General features: G+C 47.4%; 1 protein-coding gene across 1 annotated transcript in view; it reads right to left on the reverse strand.

Moving 5' to 3' along the window:
• MEGF10 (multiple EGF like domains 10) overlaps positions 1-932 on the reverse strand; it is a 105,714-nt gene extending 104,782 nt beyond the window's left edge. Inside the window, exon 1 of the mRNA XM_035569395.2 lies at positions 838-932. The gene's annotated coding sequence lies outside the window, so the exon portion shown is untranslated. The remainder of the gene's footprint in view (positions 1-837) is intronic.
• Between the last annotated feature and the right edge of the window lie 20,960 nt (positions 933-21,892).

Below are 21,892 nucleotides of genomic sequence, written 5' to 3' on the forward strand. Positions count from 1 at the left end.
GCGATGGCATATTACAAGTTGAGGTTTTAAACTCTCTGTCTAATCAAAAGTTGGGTACCCAAGGAAAACTTCAGAGCTCATTTAGAGATACTGGAATTGCACATCTGCTTTGACTACATGAAAACACTCAGAGATTGGCAGCAACACTTAAGTAATTCATAAGATTACAAATAAAATGGCATTCCCAGCTCATTCTAGGAAAAGCAGCTGTTTTGGGGTGTTTTGTTTTTCCTAACTGATTTGTACCTACATTTCCAGTGTGAGCCTCCTTCTTGGCCGAAACAAAAATAAGGAAATATTTACAGTTCTGCGACTGCAGCCAAAACAGAATATGTACGGTATACCACACAGGTGCGAATTTTTCTAGGCAGCCTGTGCAGAAAGACGTCCGCTGGAACGAAGTCAAGCTATTAGGCAGATGTGCATTTCCATGTGCAGGTCATGCTTATTTACATACGCACACAAACATCCCTCTCCCTCCCTGTACGCCCTACTTCCAGTCTCTGTTCAGGACTGCCGAAAGCTTTCCACGACAACGATGGTGACCTTTAAAAGAATATATAAAACCGCTCAAACCAGCGCGCCCGAAGCCGGCGGAGGGGGGTGAGCTTCTCGCTGTCTCCTACCCCGCAGCGTGGGCTCGGGGGACAGCAGCGACACCCCCAGACCCGGAGCCCCGCTACGAGCCGGACCCCCAAAAATTTCGGCGGCGCGGGGCGAGATGCTCACGGGGACGCTGCCAGCTGCTCCGCAAGGACGAGGGGGACACCGGTGGTCACCGCAGGACCCCCCAGCCCCGCTCCGCACCCCTCCGTCCCGCAGCCCCCCTGTGCCCACCTGCCCCGTCCGACCGGGCGCTGGCTGCCGCCGCCGGGTCCCCGCCGCCGGGTCCCCGCCGCCGCTGAACCGCGCGAGGGGCGGTCGGTGTGTGCGGCGGGGCCGGCGAGGCGCTGCCCCTCCTTCCCTCCCTCCTTCTCTCCCTCCCTCCGCCCGCCCCAACGCCGGCCCGGCCCAGCGCTCCCCACCCCCTCCGTCCCCCGGCCCCACCGCCCCGTCGGACGGACGGACAGACGGGCACTCAGCCGCTGTAGGGGATGGTGGTGCCCCCTGCGGCTAGGGGTGCTGCCAAACCCCCACCACCTCCCCAAATAATCCCCGTGCAGTCCCTTTCTGGCGACGTGAAAATTACCCGGGGAGGCTGTTTGGTAAAGCTGGGTGGATTGTAGTGCTCGAGGGGCGAAGCCCTCCCCGGACAGACAGACGTCCCGTGTCCCCCGCCTCGACACCGCTCGGGTGGGGAAGGACATCACGGCTTTTCCGCTGCCGTATATTCACGCGAAATTAAGTGGGGAGAGGTTTGGGGTTATTTCCCACACGTTTCAGGTGAATCGGACGTGGAAGGAAAATGTTTCGCGAAGCTAAGCAAGCACTGCCTGCGTCTTCTTGCAGAAGAGAGCCCCAGAAGGATTGACAAACGCAATCCTATCCCCTAAAACTCCTCTTAACACAGCTTCTGCAGCGTTGGTTGATACGCTTTAAATACAAAAAAGCAACCATAAATACCCAGGACAGTAGGCAACTTGCCAAATTAGCTGTTGCAAGGGGAAACCCTTTGCGCAGGGCAAACTGAGCGCGGCTGGAGGTCCGGGCTCTGCTGTTCCCGCACGGGGAAGCTGTGCCACGGCAGCATCGCCGGCTTCCCGGCAGAGCGGGTGGGTTTCAGCCCGAGGACCTCTGCTGGGTGCGGCGGGGAGCAGTGACACCTGCCGGGACGGGTCGCCTCCGCCCTCCCTCGGGCACAGCGTGGAGCTGCAGCGGCTCTGCGGGCACCTGGAGACCCGGCAGGTGAAGGTCCGCGGGTCTGATTCCACCTCAGCTCGCAGGGATCAAAATTAAAAAGAAAAAGGAAAATCGATGACCCGAACGCTCTTGTTACGTGCACTCCTATTACCTGTGTCTAACCCTGTTAGAACTAAGGGCAGTTTTCACAGGATCTCAGAATGGTTTGAAGGGTTGAAGATCACCTAATGCCAACCCGCCTGCCATGGGGACACCCCCCACTAGAAGGTGCTCAGATCTCAAGTCTAAGTGATTAAAAAAAAAAAAAAAACCATTAAGATGGCAAATATTATAAAATAAAAATAAAAAAGTTTATTTCCAAGTTGAAACAGATTAAAAATCCTGATTAGACTTTTTAAGGCAATCCAGAACAAACTGGGATTTGTCTGCAAAAGGAGCTTGTCCAGCAAAGTGAAAAAGATCACTATTCTCTTTTCTGAGATTGTTGCTTAAATTTACCTTCATTGCCCTTCACGGGAGAATGTATCAGTTTGTTCTCAATATGTGTGTCTAAAGACTTAGTAGTGTTTTAAAACACAACAGTCATTCCAAATAATGGTAAATTTGTAATTGAGTTGCAAATCACTGCTCCTCCACTTTTGGTGTCAGAAAGGGATATTCTTATATATTCGTTCTCAGATCCTAGTCAACACATCAAACAAAGTTATGCCAGTGCTGTGCTACTCCTTGACATCTCTTATAAACTGGAGGACATCTTCGCTGTTTCTCGTAATCATTTGTTCAAATATAACGTATGCATATGCACATGAAATAGTGAGAAAAGTGCTTTATATTCCTCATCCCTTTTTACAGTGAGAACCACATTCTTCTGTGAGTTGTATCATTTTCTTTAAGGGAAGTTGCAGAAAGAACTGTGCTGTAAGAATATGGCCCTAAGTGCCCATTTGAAGACAACTTCCTCTTTATCACAGTTGTCATGGAAATGCACATACCAAGTTGAAAATGAACAAACTTAGCAACAAGTGATGCAGAGATCTTGTACTGGAAAACTGCATCTTCTTTGAGAAGTTCCTCCCTCTCTCTCTCTCTCTCCCTCTTTCTTTGTATCGCTTCCAACTGAAATCTTCAGACAGTCTACATCTTACTATCAGGTTAAGAATCAGTGTCCACTTTAGAGGTCTGTGACATATACAGATCAGGGACAGAGACAGCATTATTTGCTTTAGAAGCTAGTTTGCACTTCTCAGTCTTAAAGCCTACACTGTTTTATGGTTATTTGGAATATTATTCTCAGTAATTGCAAGTGTAAAAAAATATCGTGTTTTCATTTCAACCATCCTAATCTGACCTCCTTAATCAGACAAAGTTTGTAACACTGTTCAGGGAATATGCTCAAACTCATTTGACAGTTCATGTGTTGCTCTAAAAATTATGTACCTGTAGAAGATCAAACATTATAAGAAAATACAGTCATCACTGAAAGTTAAACATCAGGTTAAGCTAGTCATCATTGCAAAGGGAAATTCAGCTTAGCTGTGGTAAGACACTACTCTTGGGATGTGGTGAATTGGCCTCTAAAGGTGTTTGTCTATCACTGCTGACTAAACACGACCTAGATAGGATGTTTAGCTTTCAGACAGTGATAGGTGGTGTGAGATGAAAGCCACTCAATGCTGCGTGCTTGGGGATGTTCTAGGCAGTGCATCCAGATTGCCAGCCAGAAGCTCATGGTGAGCTGCAGTCTTTCTCTGTAGAAGCAATGAAGATGTAATTCCTGTTCTGAGTTGTAGAAGAAAGCTGTATATCTTGAATACTGCTGGATGATAAAAATGCCCGTTGTTAATGAGAGCTAAACAGTATTAATAATTCTGAGGATTAAAGGACAAAGAATGAAACTTCTCATGTCTACAGTCTCCTGGTATCAGTAATGCCCTTCAATTCAACCAACAAGGCTTAGTTTCAAAACATTCCAGGTGGAGTGTCCATATGTGGTCCACATTAATTTCTATGTAAGTGTTATTATTTCTCCACAGATGTACCTCTTGAAAATAGCCATTCTCACTCTTTGACTGCCCAGAAAAAATAAATTGTATGATGGTGTCTGTGATTCTTTTTTTTTCTTTTTCCTTTTTTTTTTTTTTTTAGTATGAAAAACTTTTAAATTATTTTGTGGAACATCTGGATTCTAGATAGCAATTAGAAATCACAGGGGGATCGTCATTGGCCATACCAATATCTCAAAGCCTTTGAGCACACTCATAATATAACACAACACGCCTAAGAGACACTGGGTAGTAGTAAAACAGCAACAGGAAGAGTACAGATCCAGAAGAGGAAAGGTGCTGAACACTGTGTACTGAGAAAAAGAATTACATAGGCATAAAATATGCATGTATAAATACAGCACAAGAAGTGTTATCTACAAATACACCTACCCAATATTTTCTAGACTGGGACCACTTCTATTTATCACCAATAATTTATCAACCAAAATTATTTATCTGAAAATAATTGCACGTGGAAATAAATAAGTTGACTAACTCAACAGCAACACAGCAACATGTTTCATTAGAACACAAAACCTGCAATCACAGTCCAGATTGTGTCTACAATTTCACACTGTCGTGATTTCAAGTTGACGTATTCTTTCTCAGAAAATGAGGTACAAAGAAGAGAAATGGTGTGACTCCCAGTCCAAAGTGGTTTTCTCATCCCGTAACCTCAATGGCCCAGGAAAGCAGAGTAATGCTGCTGCATTCCCTGAGTGGTTCATTTATACTCTGTTTTTTCATGATAGGGGAAGTGTTACTTTGTTAGAAACTGTAAAAACAGTCAAGAGAAAAAGTAAAAGAAGGGGGTCACTGAGATCAGTCTGTCTCCTATTTGTGCTTTGGCCTTCAGAAGTAAAAGTTGAAATGATGGCCATAAACTTGAATGTAAAAGGCTGTGGGGAATGGTGATGGGAAAACAAGAGAACAAAAGTAAAGAAAGAAAGGAAATGAGTGTGGAAAAATAGAAAGACAGCAAGGATAAAAGGCAAAGCAATAAGTTGAACAAGGAGGGAGAAAGGAGCAAGAAAAAATATACAGAAGAGAACATGCAAGAATGTTTTTTGAATTGTCAGGGACTTTAAATCCATGCTGCATTTCAAGACAAACAATATTTTTTTACAATTCCTTATCATTTTACAGCATTGTATTGTATTGCATAGTATTGTGGGTCTATTTCTGGGCACAAGTAGCAGACGTAATCCTTCTGTGGCATGTGACATTGAAATAGAATGGAACAGTTTAAAAATCAATGATGATTTTTTAACATAATATTCTAATCAACAATTCTTTCTTTTAACAAAGCTCTCCATTTCTTTTTGTTGTAGACTTGGGGATGTAACATTACAGGCTTTCAAATGAATCTGTAAGATAAAAAATGTCAAAAACTTAAGTGTAATAATGGAACTGTCTACTATTTGAAGACACAGGCAAAAAATAAAGACATTCATTGTTGGAATTCCTAAGTTTTCTTCTGTGTAAGAAATAATAGACATTCTATGTTTAACTTCAAAATCAGATTTTATTCATTTTACATTGGTCACCTTGGCTACACCCAAGGACACTGTCAGGTAAAAAAAAAATAAATATATAGTACTGCCAGCAGACAACTACTTAACATTCCAAGCCCAACAAAACATGTACAGCAGGCACAAGCAGTCTTGTACAATCATCCCATCAAAACAAAATAAGCTGAAATAAGATATAACTTACAGTATTGGCTTTTTGGAGGTGTTTTCTATATACAGAAAAATTATGTTCACATTGCAATGATCCTCCTTAGAAAAATAATAGTGTTGCCATGCTTGTGTTATTTAAGGTAATGTAGTAGGAAAATCCAGGACTGCTTATCCTACTGCCAATAAAATGACAAACAGAAGTAACTTAAGTAGAGTTCTTAAAAATATTTCTTCACTCTTTTATAACACTACTTATCAAAAAACTCTCAGCTTCTTGCAAGCATTAATTCAGAGAATCATGAGATTCTTATATATCTCACATACATTAGTAAACAGAGGCTCAGACTGGCTGACTGATAGAGCTTAAAACAGACCATATATGAATCATAGAATCATAGAATGGCTTGGGTTGAAAGGGACCTTAAAGATCATCAGACTCCAAGCCCCCTGCCATAGGCAGGGATGCCACCCACTAGATCATGTTGGCCAAGGCCCCATCCAACCTGGCCTTGAACACCTCAGGGATGGGGCATCCACAGCTTCTCTGGGCAACTTGTGCCAGTGCCTCACCACCTTTACAGTGAAGAATTTCCTCCTAGTGTCTAGTCTAAATCTTCCCTCTTTTAGTTTAAGACCATTCCCCCTTGTCCTATCATTATCTACACAAGTAAACAGTCCATCTCCGTCTTTTTTATAAGACCTCTTTAAGTATTGAAAGGCTGCAATGAGGTCTCCCTGGAGCCTTCACTTCTCCAGGCTGAACATCCCCACCTCTCTCAGCCTTTCTTCATAGGAGAGGTGCTCCAGCCCTCTGATAATCTTTGTAGTCCTCCTCTGGACTCACTCTATCAGACCAATGTCCTTCTTGTGCTGGGGGCCCCAAACATGTCCACAGCACTCCAGGTGGGGCCTCACAAGGACAGAGCAGAGGGGGACCTTCCTCGACCTGCTGGTCACACCTATTTTGATACAGCCCAGGATGCAGTTGGCCTTCTGGTCTGCAAGCACGCACTGCTGGCTCATGTCGAGCGTTTCATCCACCAGAACCCCCAAGTCCTTCTCCACAGGGCTGCTCTCAATGAGTTCTTCTCCCAGTCTGTGCTCTTGTCTGGCATTACCATGATCCATGTGCAGCACCTTGCACTTGGCCTTGTTGAACCTCATGCAGTTCACTTGGGCCAACTTCTCCAGCCTGTCCAGGTTCTTTTGGATAGCATCTCTTCCTTCTTTGGTATCAACCGCACCACTCAGTTTGGTGTCTTTTGCAAATTTGCTGAGGGTGTGCTCAATCCCATCATCTATGTCATTGATGAAGATACTGAAAAGAAACAGGCCCAAGACAGACCGCTGAGGGACACTGCTTGTTACTGGTCTCCACCTGGACATAGAACAATTGACCACTACCCTCTGGGTGCGGCCATCGAGTCAATCCCTTATCTACCAAATAGTCCACTCTTCAATTCCGTCTTTCTCCAATTTGGAGATCAGAATGTCATGTGGGACCATGTTGAAGACCTTATAGAAGTCCAGGTAGATGACATCAGTCACTCTTCCCTTGTTGACTGATGCAGTGACTCCATCGTAGAAGGCCACCAGATTGGTCAGGCATGATTTACCCTTGGTGAAGCCATGCTGGCTGTCCTCCTTGTCCTGCATGTGCCTTAACATTGCCTCCAGGAGGATTTGTTCCATGATCTTGCCAGGCACAGAGTTGAGTCTCACTGGTCTGTAGTTCCCCTTGTCTTCTTTTCTACCCTTTCTAAAAATGAGAATGATGTTTCCCTTTTTCCAGTCACCAGGAACTTCACCTGACTGCCCAGACCTTTCAAATAGGATGGAGGGAGGCTTGGCAACTATATCAGCCAGTTCCCTCAGGACCCTGGGATGCATGTCATCAGACATATTCTCTGTCTTCATTTGTCAGAGGCACTACACTCTCCCTAGTCTTTCTTTTGTGGCCAATGTACCTGTAGAACCCATTCTTGTTATTCTTTGCATCCCTTGCCAAGTTTATTTCTGTCAGTGCCTCAGCTTTTCTGATCCAATCCCTGCACATCAAGATAGCATTTTTATATTCTTCCCAGGGCACAATGGCCTTGTTTCCACCATCTGTGACTTTCCTTCTTTTGCCTAAGTTTGACCAGCAGATCCTTATTCAACTATGCCGGTTTTCTACCTTCCCTGCTTGATTTATTACATATGGGAATAGAGATCTCTTACACTCCAAAGAAAATATCCTTAAAGAATTGCCAGCTCTGATCAGACCCTCTGTCCCTAAGGAACGTGTCCCATGGGATCTCATCCACTAATTCTTTGAACAGCTGGAAGTTGGCTCTTCTGAAGTTCAGGGTCCTGACTTTGCTCTTAGCCAGGTCCACATCCCTCGAGATCACAAACTCAACCAGGGTGTGGTCATTGCAGCCTAGGCTTTCTCCAATCTTAACATCTCTAATGAGTGTGAGTGCCTTGAAACCTGATTCCCTATTTGCTAATACCACATAAGACCTCTACACTGCTACAAATATACTTCCCCACACACAGCCCCACACCACCACTGAAACTTGGAATTAGTTTTGTTTTTTTTAGCTCTGAAACCTCAGAATGAAATGCATTGCCTTGTGTGCTTCTCAGTAAATCTCAGAGTTTACTCACTGGTAAAAAGAGCAGCTGTAACAGCATCTTCAGGCTTACTGACAGAGATAGAGATACATTCTGTTTAAAAAACACTCCAGCAATGTAATAGCAATACATTTTCTTTTTTAAGATAAGATTTTGCTCTGTAACATTCCAGTACACAGAAATGGTAATGCCCAAGGTGGGTACTATAGTCCAGTCAGAGGTGACACCAGTCAAGGAGACTTCTACTTTGTCCTCCCCCTCCCCTTCCCCATGGAATGGCTCTTATCCACAAGTGTGCCCCCCATATCTTCTCACTGTCTCTCTGCTATTGACTTTCTGGAAGAAGATAAATGAGCAGTTCAGATCACACAATACAATACAAATTTTCTGCTAGTTTACAACAGCTCAGAGTAATGCACAGAGGCTGGTGGCAGAAACCCAGAAAGGGGTTTCTTCATACTGCTCCAGAATATGGTCAAGCCTAGCACAGACAACAAAGATATATATTTCAATATGATATTGCATTTATCTCCTCTAAGTGGTACGCAGTGATAGAAAGAATAATCTGAACAGGTCATCTAACAGCTAAGCGTCACCTCAGTTAACAATGCTACAGGTGTTCTTTTATCTTTAGCAAAAAATATTTAATGTTTCTGTTCCTTTTATTTGTCTCAGACCAAAATCACATATTTCCACTTAAAAATATAAACAGCATATTTAAAGAATATCTATGTACAATAAACTTTCTATTTTCTAAATGATGCTACTGTTCCAAAGCATTCACATTAGTGAAGTACACTTCTGTTGCAGGGCAACAGAGCTACAATCTACCCCAAAGAGTTTTGTACCAATGCTTATACTTGTAACAAAAACTATTTGTAATGCACAAAGTTTGGGGGGGGGGGGGGAGGATGCGGAGAAGGGGCAGATGGGGGAAGGGTAGTGGGAGGGAGGAACCAGGAGAGGTTGCAAAAACTTCAGGCTGATTGGTTATCCAGTCTGCCTGAAATCTTTTTAATGCAAAAGTATGAGTTCAGTTTAATTCAAGTTCAGTATTCCCACATAAGATGTTAAAAGATATGTAATTCATTTTCAGAAGAGGAGCATCTTTTAATGTCACTGATTTTTTTATGTCTCTCTATGCTAGACTGTAGACCAATTTCTGATGTGTGGAACAGTCAAGGCAATAGAAGGAAGCTATTTCCAGCTTATGCAACCAAGCTAGTAATGTCTCTTGTAGCAATAAAGCCATGAATAGCACACAATCACTGACATAATCAATCAGATATGCTTTACCACATGTTTATACCCGTTGTTGGAAGTAAACCTATTGTCTCCTTCATTTAATAACTGGTGTTGCTTGTGGAATACAGAACATCACAATCTATAAGGTCCAAAAGTTTCAGCAGAGGTTTGCTTTAAGGTTCAAGTGCATTGATAAGACCCTCTTTGAACTCTCCGCTTATCTAGGAGTAAAAAGTCCCTGCTGTATTCAGCCTTGTCCTTTACAGGGAGAAAACCACATCCAGTCCCTTCATCATCTGTGTGGCCTTACCTTGGACTCTTTAAAGTTTGGTCAGGTCTCTCTTGTTACTGGGAGGTCCAGAACTGAAAACAATACTCCAGGTGTGGCTCATCAATTCTAGAATAGAAGGAATCACTTATCTTGATCTACTGGCGGATTACTGTGCCTCATACAGCCAAAAATGGACAGTGACTCCACACTTTCCTGGGTAAACCCAATCCAAGGCCTGACTACTCTAGCAGGAGCAAGATATGCTTCTCCTAATTTCCACCCTGAAACTCCAAAACTGGCCATTCCCTCTAGTCACTATCGCTAGTTACCTGTGAGAAGAAGGCCGACCCCAGCTCCCCACAAACCTTCCTTTCAGGTAGCTATAGAGAGCAATGAGGTCTCCCCTGAGCCTCCTCTTCTCCAGACTAAACAACCCCAGTTCCCTCAGCCGCTCCTCATAGGACTTGTGTTCCAGGCCCTTCACCAGCTTCGTAGCCCTTCTCTGGACATGCTCCAGGGCCTCGATGTCTTTCTTGTACTGAGGGCCCCAAAACTGAACACAGTACTCGAGGGTGCAGCACTCACCAGAGCAGAGTACAGGGGGACGATCACTCCCTGCTACCTGGACACTAGTCCTGCTGGCTACACTATTCCTCATACAAGCCAGGATGCCGTTGGCCTTCTTGGCCACCTGGGCACACTGCCGGCTCATGTTCAGGTGAGCGTCGATCAGCACACCCCAGATCCTTTTTCCTCTGCACAGCTTTCCAGCCACTCTGCCCCAAGCCTGTAGCATTGCATGGGGTTGTTGTGGCCAAAGTGCAGGACCCTGGCGCTTAGCCATGTTGAACCTCATCCCATTGGCCTCTGCCCATCGATCCAACCTGTCCAGGTCCCTCTGCAGGGCCTTCCTACCCTCGCAGATCGACACTTTCCCCCCAACTTGGTGGTCATCTGCAAACTTACTGAGGGTGCACTCAATTCCCTCATCTAAATCATCAATAAAGATATTAAAGAGGATGGGCCCCAACACCGACCCCTGGGGAACACCACTGGTGACCGGTCACCAGCTGGATTTCACTCCATTCACCACTCACTCCTGGGCCCGGCCGTCAAGCCAGTTTTTAACCAGCAAAGAGTGTACCTGTCCAAGCCATGGGCTGCCAGCTTCTCCAGGAGAATACTGTGGTAGACCGTGTCAAAGGCTTTGCTGAAATCTAGGTAGACTACAGCAACAGCCTTTCCCTCATCTGCTAGTGGGTCACCCTGGTCATAAAAGGAGATGAGGTTGGTCAGGGCAGGACTTGCCTTTCATGAACCCATGCTGGCTGGGCCTGATTCCCTGGTTGTTTGCACATGCTGTGTGATTGCTCTCAAGATGACCTGTTCCCTCACATTTTCCAGCACCGAGGTCAGGCTGACAGGCCTGTAGTTCCCAGGGCACCCTCCTTACGACCCTTCTTAGAGATGGGCATCACATTAGCAAGCCTCAAGTCATCTGGGACTTCTGCGGATGACCATGACTACTGAGAGATGCTGGAAAGCGGCTCAGCAACCACATCCACTGGCTCCCTCAGCACCCTCGGGTGGATCCCATCTGCCCCATGGGCTTGTGACAGTCCGGGTGGAGCTGCAGGTCTCCAACTGTTCCCACCGGAACTGTGAGAGGTTTCTTCTGCTCCCCAACCCGGACTTCCATCTTGGGAGGCTGAGTACCCCAAGGATAAGTGGTCTGACTAGGAAAGACATATGTAAAGAAGGCATTAAGAACCTCAGCCTTTTCCTTATCCTCAGTAGTCATGTTCCTCCCTGAGACCAATAAAGGATGGAGATTCTCCTTGGCCCTCCTCATCCTGTTAATATATCTGGAAAAAAAAAACATTTTTTGTTACCATTTACCATAGTGGCCAGGTTGAGCTCATGTTTGACTGTAGTAGCCTTTCTGATTTTCTCTCTGCATATGCTAGCAAATTCCTTGTACTCTCTCCAAGCGGCCTCTCCCTTCTTCCACTGGATATAGACTCTCTTTCTCCTGGAGACTCAGCAAAAGTGCCCTGTTCAGCCACACCAGTCTTCTTCCGTGCCAGATCATCATAAGGATTGAGATGGGGCAGTGTAGAGAGGTGCTCTGCCATGGGACCCGTGGGCTGCAGGGGGACAGCCTGCTCCACCAGGGGCCTCTCCACAGGCCACAGGGGAACTGCTGCTGCGTGCCTGGAGCACCTCCCGCCCTCCTGCTGCACTGTCCTGGGGGATTGCAGTGCTGCTTCTCACTCACTCTCACTCTACAAAAAAAAAACACACTTGCTGCTGTGCAGTAGATTTGTTTTGTTTTGTTTTGTTTTGCTTGTTTGCTTGTTTGCTTTTTCCTTTTCTTAAATCTGCTCTCAGAAAGGCGCAAAAGACATCGCTTACTGGCTCGGTTCTGGGCAGCGGTGGGTCCCTTTGGATCTGGCCGCAACTGGCCCTAATCTAACATGGGGCAGCTGCTGGACTCTTCTTACAGAGGGCACCATTGCAGTCCTCCGCTACCAAAACCATGCCACGTAAACCCACTCGACCAACGACACCTTGACTTGCTAGGTGCCTGATAAACCTCAGGATACGGATGGCCATCGTGGCTGCCAAGGCACACTGCTGGCTCATGTTTGGCTTGCTGCTGACCAGAACTCCCGACCACTTTCTGCAGGGCTGATCTCCAGCATCTCATCCCCCAGGCTGTACATATAGCCAGGGCTGCCCCTTCCCAGGTGCAGAATCGGGCACTTGTTCTTGTTAAACTTCAGATTGTTGGCGATTGCCCAGCTCTCCAACCCTGTCTAGGTCTCTCTTCAGGGCCTCAGCACCCCCGATGGAGTCAACAGCTCCACCCAATTTGGTATCGTCTGTATTGGTATCCCAGTTTGGTATGGGATATCCCTCTTGCCAATTTGGGTCAGCTGTCCTTGCCCACTGCTCTTGCAGAGCCTCTTTGTCCTCCGCAGAGCACTGTGGGTCTTCTCTGCCTGCTCTTGCACAGCCTCTGCCACCATTTGTCCCTCGTGGGGCCTGAACCTGGAGCTCTCTGGGTGCATTTTGCTCCAGAGGAGAAGGAGCTGGGCCCTTTAACCTTGCAGGAGACCTTTTCCCTTTCTTGAGCACTGTGGGGCCTGGTGCTATTGACTCATCAGCTTCTTGGTGCTGAGTTGAGCACCTCTGAGTTGGGTGTCTTGCTCCTGCTGGACCTCTTTCCACTCACTCATGTCCCACCACTGCTGGTACCGTGGCTTTTTATGTTTGCTCTTTCCCTAAATCAAGCACCATGGCACCTGGCCCTCTGCTCCTACAGGGCTCGAAAGCCTGCTCTGAGCTCCACAGAGAGGGGACGTGTGCTCTCCCAGGGGCTCTGGGCCCTGAGGAGGAGAGAGCCCAACGGGGCTGGGCCTTCTGCGTCTGTAGGGCCTCTGTGTCTTGACTTGGCTGCAATGAGCTCATTTGGAAACCCCGTCTCCATTTCACGCTGGCGACGCTTTCCCTCCCTGGACTTCCGCGCGTGTCCCTTTGCAGGCTCGTGACCCTTGTGCTCTGGGCTGGCTCCCTCAGGTCTCGAAAACCTCCATGCTCGGGGTGATGCCACCTTGCTAGAAAATCCACTCCTAAGCCTGACAGGACTTCTTGAGTGTTCTTCATAACCCTGAGAGGACTTCTCTGTTTTTCCCTATCACCAGCCTGGACTTCTCCAGGCCCAGATCTGCCTCCGCTCCTCCTGCCACGTGCTGCTGGGAAGGTCTTGTCCCCGTTGCAGTCATCCCATTCCCACAGGCTCCACGCTGTGCCCCTAAGCCTACTCTGGTCCATGCTGAACCAGTCCCGGCCCCACATCCCCCTCACGGGGCGAGTGCTCCAGCCCCACCGCATCAGTGCTCTCCCCTGAACTCCTCCAGCTTGTCGACGTCTCTCCCGCCCGGGACCCCAAAGAGGACACGATGCCCGGATGAGGCCTGATGGGTGCTAAGCAGAGGGGAACGCCCTGCTCCCTCCAGAGAGGGTCAAAATCAAGGAGATCCCTGAGGGCAAGCCAAGGGCTGCCATTAGCCTGCTGTGGGGAGAACCAGGGCACCCGAGGGCTGGCCAGCTGTGCTGCAGTGTAGGAAGAGCGGTGTGAGGACTGTGTCGTGCAGCCTCAAAGGCAGGCACGAGGTTTTATGGAATGGACGCTCTTGCTTCATGGGCCCTGGAGGTGTCTGCCATGGCCAGGGTGATCTGATGGTGCACTGGGAAGACATGGCCAAGGCTCCAGTGACTGGTGGATAACACCGATGCCGAGAAGAAGACAAACACTTTGTGGGTCAGAGGGGTAAGTGACATTGTGCTAGACACAGACGCATGTGCTGGGGCCAGAGCGCTGCCAGAGCGAGCGCTGCGGGGCAGGACGGCCCATTGTGATGGCTCCGAGCGATGCACTGTGAGAGCCTGGGGCGACGGATTGTGACTGCGTGGCCCTCACTGCTCATATGCGGGCGCAGAGTCCCACCCCGCCGGCTAGTGCCCGCACTCCGGCTGAGCGTTTACGCGAGGTCTGGAGTGAGGAGCAAGGTTGGCCTTGGTGCTGGTGTCGTGCTCTGGGAGTTGCTGCAGCAGCTCTCAGTGCCCTTCCCAGAGCCATCAGAGATCCTTCTGCGGCTCTGCCTCGTTCGGGCCGTCAGGAGACCCAGGAGGAGCGCTCGCAGCAGCAGAGGTGAGTGCTGCGGAGACATCTCTCCCTGGGCAGCTGGAAGGGTTTCCTCCTTGAGCGGCCCCTGCACAACTCTTCCAGCCGCCCCCGGCTCAGCCGATGACCATGGCCTCTTCTCTGCCTTTTGCAGCGTGACACCTGCTGCTGCAGCGGCGGTGAGAGGGAGCGGCTCGTCATCGCCAGTTCTCCCCAGCTCACCTCAGCAGGTGGACAGCATGGCCACGGCGCTGGACACCCGCTGTCCCATCTGTCTGGACAGCTGGGTGAACCCCAGCTATGTGGTGCCATGCCTCCACTGCTTCTGCTTTAAATGCATCCAGCGGTGGGCTGAGAGCAAGCCCGAGTGCCCCCTCTGCAAGAGGATGGGTGAGCTCCATCGTGCACTCGGTGCGGGCGGACAACAGCTTCAAGGAGCTCGTCATCCCACCACCTGCGGAGGCACCGGTCACCGCCCAGCAGGCAGACGGAGCTCCTGCCCACCCAGCCTCCCGACCAGAGGCTGCAGGACCAGTGCCCACAGCCGCTGTGGGCGGCCTCCACGCCCGTCGCCTGGGCGTCCCTGTTCCGGCTGTACCCTGCTGTGCTCCAGCCCCTGCTGCCCTGGCTGCGCCACGAGCTGGGGCAGCTCCTCGGGGATGACGGCAGGGCAGCCTCAGAAGCGCAGCGCAGGGTACGTCATCTCAGGCCTGCGCTTCTTTGGCCTGGACGAGGGGGGCCCTCACCCTGCTCCTGAGGACCTCCCTGGGAAGGCAGACGGCCGGCTTCGTGCAGCGGCTCATTGTCACTGCCGTGCAGCGGTGCAGCGGGGAGGCCCGAAACATCCTGGGCCTGGGGGCCTCCCGTGCTGCCGGAGGACAGGAAGGCAGCCCTGCAGCACTCCCCAGCCACACTGCCACATCTCTGGGGACACCATCAGCTGGCCCAGAGAGCTCCGAGGGAACCAACGCAGAGGAGCTCCCTGGGACCTCAAATGCTGCCTTCCGTGGGGGACCGAGCCGCCTTCCATCCGTGCCGGTTCCTGAGCCTAGAGATCAACAAGTGCCACCGGAGGAACCACAGGAGGCTGTGGCTGGTCCCTCCACTGCCGGCCAGGGCGGGGACCAAAGACGCAGGGGGCCCCAGCGAGCTGCGAAGAGGAGGGCCCCCACTTCCCACGACTCTGCCCCACCCGCAAAGAGGCCACCCCGCCGGCGACGCTAGGACAGTGCCCCAGGAGCTGGCCAAGCTGGGGCTGGGCCAGCAGATGGGGCACACGCCAGCAACGGGGGGAACAGGAAGGCTCACAGCAGTCTAAGGCTTTTAGACAAAGCAAATAAAGCCATGAAAACTGCAGAAAATGTCTGAGTATCTGTAACGACACACTTGGTGTCTCTGTCCCTACCCTCGCTGCTTTCTCCCCCTTTTCCTCCTGATACTCCCCCGCTTCCTCGTGTGTCCGCTGGACCCGAAGGCCGATGGGTTCAGACAGGTGGGAGAAGGGTACGTCGATGCAGCCCTTTGCAGGGCCAGCTGGGGTGTTGGTGCTGGCGTGTTTTTTCCCCACGTACAAGGCACTGTTGAGTTGCTTCCCCAAAAAACACATGCTACCCATTTCCAGGCCTGCACGTCTGCAGCTACGCTGTGTCCGGCCAAGGCAGGAACCCCAAGAAGTTCAACGAGGTGAAGGGCAAAGTCCTGCACCTGAGCAGGAACGACCCCAGGAAGCAGCACTTGCTGGGAGCTCTCCAGCTGGGGATAAGTGCTTTGCTGGGAAGGATCTGGGGTCCTGCTGGACACCACCTTGGAACCATAGAATCTCAGAATGGTTTGGGTTGGAAGGGACCCTCACGACCATCCAGTCACACTGCCCCTCCCACCATGCCCCGCCATGGGCATGAACGGTTTCCACTATGTCAGGAGGCCCAAAGCTCCATCCAACCTGGTCTTGTCCGCTTCCAGGGAAGGGGAATCCACAGCTTCTCTGAGCAACCCATGGCAGTGCTTCACCACCCTCTGAGCAAAGAATTTCTTCCTCAAGTCTAATCTAAATCTACCCTCTTTTAGTTTAGAACCGTCACCCCTTCTCCTATCCCTACCCTCCCTGGTAAAGAGTTTACCCTCCAAAAAAATAAACAAATAATACCCTCTGTAACCAGCACTGGGCAGAGCAATACTGAGCAGGGAAGTGTATCGGGTTGACATGGCAAGGTCATGAAGGGGAGCGGCAGGGACAGCTTCTGTCAGAAGTGGGACACAGCTGGCTCCCCCAAAAGGGACCCGCTGATGGCCAAAGCTGAGCCAGCGTGCAATGCGTAGGGTGCAGCTCAAGTTGCACCAGGCTTGCCTGTTAGGAAGAATTTCTTCATGGAGAGGGTTCTCAAGCCTTGGAACGGGCTGCCCAGGGAAGTGGTGGAATCCTCATCCCTGGAGGTATTTAAGAGACAGGTGGTTGTGACCCTAAGGGACACAGTCTGGTGATGGGACTCTCTAGGTCAGGCTGATGGTTGGACCTGATGATCTTGTGGGTCTTTTCCAACCTGGAAGATTCTATGCGTCTACAACTGTGCGCGCAGGGAGGGCGAGCAAGGAGGGCACTCACCACTCTTTTCCAACTGTGCCCCAGGAGCTGGTGAAGCTGAGGCTGAGATGGCAGGTGGGACACATGCCGTCAACCGGGGGGGGGGACCGGAAGGCTCACAGCAGTCCAAGGCTTTTAGACAAAGCAAATAAAGCCAAGAAATCTGTAGAAAATGTCTCAGTATTTGTAACAATACAGTTGGTGTCACTGTCTCTACCCTTGCTGTAAACGTTACTGCTGAGCATGGCAATTTACTGTATAACAGAATCATGGAATATCCCCAGGTTGAGGGAACCCACAAAGATCATAAAATCATTAAGCTTGGAAAAGACCTCCAAGATCATCTGGTCCAACCATCACCCTACCACCGATATCACCCACTAAACCGTGCCCCTAACTTCCAGGTCCAGCCTTTCCTTAAACACACCCACATACAATGACTCCTCCACCTCCCCGGGCAACCCATCCCAACACCTAACTACTCTACAGGAGTAGAAATATCTCCTAATTTCCATCCTGAAACTCCCCTGGCCATTCCCTCTAGTCCTATTACTAGTTATCTGTGAGAAGAGGCTGACCCCCAGCTCCCCACACCTTCCTTTCAGGCAGCTATAGAGAGCAATGAGGTCTCCCCTGAGCCTCCTCTTCTCCAGATTAAACAACCCCAGTTCCCTCAGCCGCAGCTCATAGGACTTGTGTTCCAGACCCTTCACCAGCTTCGTAGCCCTACTCTGGACATGCTCCAGGGCCTCGATGTCTTTCTTGTACCTGAGAGGTCCAAAGCTGAACACAGTACTTGAAGTGATGCCTCACCAGAGCAGAGTACAGGGGGACGATCACCTACACTATAGGCTACACTATTCCTCATACAAGCCAGGATGCCGTTGGCCTTCTTGGCCACCTGGGCACACTGCCGGCTCATGTTCAGGTGAGCGTCGATCAACACCCACAGATCCTTTTCCTCTGCACAGCTTTCCAGCCACTCTGTCCTTCAGATTGTCATAGTTCCTCTGGATAGCAACATGACCACCTGATGAGTCAGCCACTCCCTGCAGTTTCACGTGGTCTGAATGTTTGCTGAGGGTGCATTCTACCACATTTTCCAGATTGTTAACACAGATGTTAAAGAGAACTGGAGCCATTATTGACCCCTTTGGTACTCTGCTCATTGCTGGTCTCCAGCTAGACTTTGACTACAACTCTCTGGATCCAGTCCTTCAGTCTCTTTTTGATCCACCTCACCGTCGGCTCATCCATCCCATACTTGAATAGCTTCTCTATGAGAATCCTTTTTCCCCTTCCCCCCCCCCCCGCCTCCATTACAAGTAGCTTTTGAAAAACATAGCCCAAAATCTCTGATTGCACTAGGTGCTGACTGGCTGCCACTTCAAATTCTTCACGTTTGCTAGTAAGGTCTTCAAATTTCATTTCTGGGAAAATGCTTTAGGCCCAGCGTACAATCTTCTGTATCAACAATTGCAGGTCTTCAGTCTGTGACATTACATATAAACAAAAAAGAATATATATGGTGGTCAATCGTACCAAGAAACAATTCCAATCTAGTAAAGACATTTTCATGAACATGATGACAATAGATGAGGCTCTGCTCTCTGTACTTGCTCACATACTCTAGGAGAAGTGCCTGTAGTCAAAAGAGTAATGGCAATTTTGTTTATTCAGTGTCTAGTATAAAACTATGATTTATCCTATTCCAATATTAAGTTCTACGTATATGAATGAGGTATACATGGTTTGAGGGGACAGGAATAAGCTCGGTAATTTTCGAGAACATCACTTGTGTCTCTCAAGTAATTTTATATATAGCTTATGAAGTTGGTGTTGACAAACTAGCATTGAGACAACACAGTAGAGAAAATATACACAAAAATAAAGAGCATTGTTTGAAGTTAGTTCTGATTTTTTTAAGTAACATATTTAAACATTTAATTTTGTTGCATTACATAAAGGCAAAAGATTTTCCTGAACCCAGTGGAAGAATATAGTGCTTCTTTTGCACGTTCTGGTACCTTATAAGAAAACAGAATTAATTTTCCAGTTCATTGTAACCTCTCAGTAAGGTACATCACATTAGCATAAGGAAGCTAAGGAAATTGTTCATTTGTTGCAGAGGTATCCAAGTAGAAATCTTGACAGACAACCTAGCTACAAAAATCCTGAGGATGCTATGTTGAGTAATTTAACATTAACAAGAACACAGAAAAGAGATAAATGAGGCAAACTCATATGCAAATTGGCTGTTAAGAACTTCTTCACTTTATGTTTGTTTGTCTTGTTTTGTTTTGTGTCTTTTTGTTTGTTTGTTTTAAAGCTAATCTGTTTTACCAAAAATTTAAAGCTAAGTAATGAATTATGCACTTTTACACAAATCCATCCACAGTTTGGAGAAAAAAATTAGGATGTTCAGAGCCTCATAAAACTGAGTGCAGTGTAGATCAATCAAACCTTTACATGCAGGGAACAGAAGTAAATTATCACTCAGTTAGGTCCACAAACACTGGAGTGCTATGTGCTGCCTGGCACTGACTGCTGACGTACTGGCTTGCATTGGGAAATGTCAGAGGTGTTTTATATATTCAAATATATGTTTAAGTGTTTCAGATTCTGTAGCATTTAAAACTGTGGAGCATTTAATTAACCCTCCTTAAAGATTTAGTGCTTTTTTATTTACTTTTTTAAGAAAATTGTGTTGTGGGATTATGCCTTTTGAATTGCAAATTTAGGTTAAACATCTTATTAGTCTTCCTCACTAAAGGCATGTTATTCAAAGTTAATGCAAGCTATATTTATAATTACATTTTTCTGTCAAAGTCTAGAAAAGACTGCCAGGCTAGAAAAACAAAAGTGCAAAATAATGTCACATTCCCTCCAATGTAATTCCATAGCCTGAAAACCAATTATATGCCATAAGTTATTTGCTACATGCACTCTGCATTAACTCAAGTCCTGGACACTCATTTTCATTATGTAGTTGTACATTTCCATTTTTTTAACATGTGGAACATCTGGAAGTAATGTTGCCCGCTGCCCTGAATGCAACATAAATGGGATAGTTGCATTACAAAGGATATATGGAAATAGGATTGCACAGAAAACATACAGATATTCCATGCAACTCTGAGACGTAGCAGACTGTGTCTGTGTTCAGCACAGCTCTCTTCTACTGCTGCACACATTGATATCTCAGAGGACAGAAATCAATAAGGCAATTATATTTGCAGCAATGCAGTGCTACTGGCAAAATCCCTATGGTGCTGAGGGCAATAGATCAAGTACAGAAACATCTGTGTGTCTCAGACTGGACAGCAACCACACTGCAGCTCAGCATGCATTGATAGCATTATTACCTTTGGGTTTTATGTAACTATCTTTTTTCCTTTTGAGTTGCTCTGGGATTTCATGCCTCAGTATTATTGCTTCTATCCCAGCCACAAACAGACTCAGTTGCTCACTCTGAAATGGTCACCCTCATTTAAATGTATGTGAGAAACAATCTCAGTTATCAGAGCCTACCCAGTTCTTGTTTCAATGTCTAAGGCAAATCTCTGAAAAATAGTGAAAAATTAGCATGCATGAGAAAAATTAGCATACATTAGCTTGGATGTAGCATATGAAATAAGCACTTCCAGCATTACCTGTATGTAAACAAAATAACTGAAAATTGTTACTAGAAGTGTTTCACAGTCTGGGCTGGTTTTGAGCAACATGTTAAGCCATGCTTTCATCAATATAACCAAAATTCCACCCAAACTCAGACCAGACATCATCCCTTACACTTCTCCATGTTCTTTAGGTATACTTTACTGACCAAGAAAAACAGTTTATGGTTTATATTGGGTGTTCAGGGCCAGGATTTAAAGTTTGTAATTTTGGAACAAAATCCACCACCTAGGACTTCTGTTGTTTGAACCCTGCAAAGCACCATAAATTTGGTGGCTATAAAAGAAGACCCTTGTCAATGTTTCCATTTCTTCCCAAGTAGAGAACCAAACTCTGGTGTGTTTATTAAGAGCGGTATATCATTACACCAGTTTTGAAAGAAGCTGTAGTGATTTTAGGACTGGTTTACAAAGAGTAAGTAAAAGAGTAAGAGTACAAACAATAGCATCCTTTGTCACTATGTCACTGTCTCATATTTGTGACTGTTGTGGCTGAATTTTGTCAAAACATCGTTAATGACACTGACACCCAAAGAGGCTACAGAGACCTCCCAGTCTTTGCCACAGCAGCCAGATGCCAGTGTGCAGTAGGTGCAACACTGGAAGGTGCACAGAACATTGTCTCATTATTTAGAGCCCTTTGCACATGCCAAAAAGGGTACACAGGGCCTCCTGAAATTGGAATATGTCCTTGCATTTATTCACTATAATCTGAACATTCTGTGACTAGCATGCTTACTTCCCACCTGAATTTAAATAGTACATATAGGGTTTCTAGGCTGGTAAAACACTGAATGAAGCACAGATGAATGAAGCACAGCTGGAGGTCCCGACCAATTTGATGCACTATAATCCATACCACTGCATATATATATATGCATGTGTATGTGCTCAGAGATGACTTTGCATCATTCTGTGAGTAACAGAAAAGTGGTGAAGCAGAGTGAAACCTATTTCTTTTAGATAACTTTCCTAAGTGGGAGTCGTTTTCTTGCTCTGAATACACTGTATCTCATACACAGAGAATCAAGGTTTCTAAATGAAATCTGCATTTAATAGCTATTTGCATGCGTGTTTAATAATAACCATCATCTAGCAGACTTCAGTGTAGTATTTGAAATGTTGCAAAGTGGAGCACAAGCCACAGGGTGCCGCTATTCCCGCTGTCAACCACTATTTTTCTGCATTTTATTGCCCAAGAAAGGACAATAAGAAACGTTGTAAACGGTGCTTAGAAATGCAGTTAGAAGAACCAAGGAACGATGTGGTACCCTGATGACTC

This window comes from Cygnus atratus, chromosome Z, assembly GCF_013377495.2.
Source record: "Cygnus atratus isolate AKBS03 ecotype Queensland, Australia chromosome Z, CAtr_DNAZoo_HiC_assembly, whole genome shotgun sequence".
Lineage (NCBI taxonomy): Eukaryota > Metazoa > Chordata > Aves > Anseriformes > Anatidae > Cygnus > Cygnus atratus.